Raw genomic sequence first — 2500 nt, 5'->3', positions numbered from 1 at the left:
CCTTCAGCGCCTCCACCGGGCCCCGATCCGAGCTCCCCAGCTCGGCGGGAACCGGAAGGCCCCCTCCCAGGGACGGTGCTCAGCGTCCCGAGCTACCCAGCTCGGTGCCGCGGGGAACCGCCCCCTCTAATCCTTAATCCTCTTATTCATTCTTTTTCTTGTACTTTTCAGCTTTTCAGCTCTTGCCTTTCGGCACGGCCGACGACCGTATCGTCTACCTTCAACCATGGCAGAGCATTATTGGAAATCTATTCCGGAGGCAAAACTGCCCCCAATCGGATCTCCGGGGGGGCACAATAATGCGTCCGCCGTGCGGCGAAGTCTGCGCATCGCTTCTCAGCATGCCGGAACAACATCACCAGCGACTACATCGAGGGACCCAAGGAGGGTGGTGCCCTCAAGGGTTCGTAGTCGCCCGCCGTGCGCCGGGGTACTGCCCTCCCGACGAGGGAAAGGTTCCAGCCTTCGTGCTGTCCACGAGGACGTCGAGGACGTCGCAGACAACGCGGGACTGACTGCGCAGCCGAGTCAGCCAACGCCGGGATCTTCAAGAACTTCAACCGGTGAGTCCACTCAATTATTAGGTAGGGTTCGCGAGTGCCACGTTAGTTTAAGTAGGATCGATAGTCATCGCGTCGCGACCGGAGGCTCACCGGTACCCCCCGTTCCAATAGGTCATCCTCCCCGTACCCCCGCGATCGAGGGACCGGGCGCGCAACGCGACGTTAGAATACTGCAATTGAATATGTCCCGCTCAATTGCAGTAACCGGGGAGGTCTTCCAGTTAATTCGCAAAGAGCGTCTGGACATATTGTTGCTCCAGGAGCCCTATGCCATTCGTGAGGCGAACACCTGGGCCATCCGCGGCCTAGGAGTCGGAATGCGTATTGCCGCGAGCTCAACGGAGCGACCGTGGGCGGCCGTCGTTGCGTGCAACTCCATCGTGGAGATTGCTTACGTGTCCCAATTAAGTAATGCACATTGCGTCTGTGCTGAAGCCCGCGTCCCCGGTGGATCCTTCTTCGTCGTCTCCAGTTATTTTCAATACTCGGACGACATAGAAATCCACCTGAGGCAGCTTGAAAAGGTTCTCAGCTGTCTCAGGGGTCGCCGCGTTCTGGTGGCGGCCGATTCCAACGCCCAACACTCCCTTTGGAGCCCCAGGACCACTGACCGTGGTGTCCTCCTGGGTGAGCTCATCGAGTCTTTCGGTCTCCGCGTCGCGAATGATGCTAGGCAGGGCCCCACCTTCAGGAGTGCCGCAGGTACGTCGTTCATCGACGTCACACTGGCCACTCCTGGCATGTATAAATTCATACGTGCATGGAGGTTGGAGGACGAGTGGTCCACCGGTGACCACACGTCGGTTTTCTTTCGTTTAGCGATCCGGAGTTCCTCACAGCGCGTCAACAACTCGGGAGTCGGCGAGGGCTCTACCATGCGGTTCAACGTTCGTCGGGCCGACTGGAAAGAGTTCGAAGCGACCCTCGATGAGGAGGCCCGTGAGAAACTCGTGGACCATCCGCTGGATTCTACAGCGGATGTTGAGAGAATGGCAGAAGTACTGGGTGACGTACTCACCAAAGCCTGCCAAGATTCGATGCCGCGCCGCAGACATTACCGACGCGCGAATCCGTGGTGGACCGAGGAGCTGACCAGCAAACGCAAACTGGTCAGTCGTCTCCGAAACGGCTACCGAAGGGAGACTAACCCTGACGCGCGAAAGATTAAACAGAGCAGGTATCGTGTAGTCCTGCGGTCGTACACCAGGCTACTTAGGACATGTAAAGAAAATAGCTGGCGCGGTTACATAACAACGGAAAGCAACGCGAATCCCTGGGGCTTCCATTACAAATATGCCGCTGATAAATTGCGTGTAGGCACGGTACTCAGCACCCTTAGAACCGCGAATGGCACGACACTTACAATGCGTGAGACTGCTGAGGTACTGTTGGACACACACGTACCCGACGACGACCCCAACGCCGACACACCGGAACAGAGAGACATCCGCGAACGCGTGAAGAACCTAAGGGTTCATACAGAGGACGCACGAGACTTGACGGACGACCAACTTAAGGGTCTCGTAAAGACCCTTAAGAACGACAAAGCCCCAGGATGCGATTTAGTTGAAGTTAGGGTCCTAAAAGTCGCGGTCATGAGGATGCCTCACATCTTCACGCGACTCTTCAACGCCTGCCTTAAGCACGGCGTTTTCCCCACCGTTTGGAAAGTCGGCACACTTCGTGCTCTCCTCAAAGGAGTTCACAAGGATGTGTCCGACCCCAAATCCTACCGTCCCATTTGCCTCTTGTCGGTTGTCGGGAAATTTTTCGAAAAGGTCCTGCACGGGATCCTTATGGCGAAAGTCCTTACTGAGGACAAAATATCAGGACGTCAATATGGCTTTCTGCCTGGACGCTCCACGGAAGACGCGATAGTAGAGTTGCGTGAATTAGTCGAACGCGGTAACGACAAGAGGTACGTCATTGGACTCCTT

The 2500-nt window shown here is 56.5% G+C and overlaps 1 pseudogene; it reads left to right on the top strand.

Annotated features, from left to right (window-relative positions):
* The window catches only part of LOC135171744 (large subunit ribosomal RNA), a 9414-nt pseudogene that overhangs the window by 3753 nt on the left and 3161 nt on the right, over positions 1 to 2500 (top strand).

The sequence above is a fragment of the Diachasmimorpha longicaudata genome, unplaced genomic scaffold (assembly GCF_034640455.1).
Source record: "Diachasmimorpha longicaudata isolate KC_UGA_2023 unplaced genomic scaffold, iyDiaLong2 ctg00000094.1, whole genome shotgun sequence".
In the NCBI taxonomy this organism is placed as follows: domain Eukaryota; kingdom Metazoa; phylum Arthropoda; class Insecta; order Hymenoptera; family Braconidae; genus Diachasmimorpha; species Diachasmimorpha longicaudata.
This window is presented reverse-complemented; position numbering and strand designations above follow the sequence as displayed.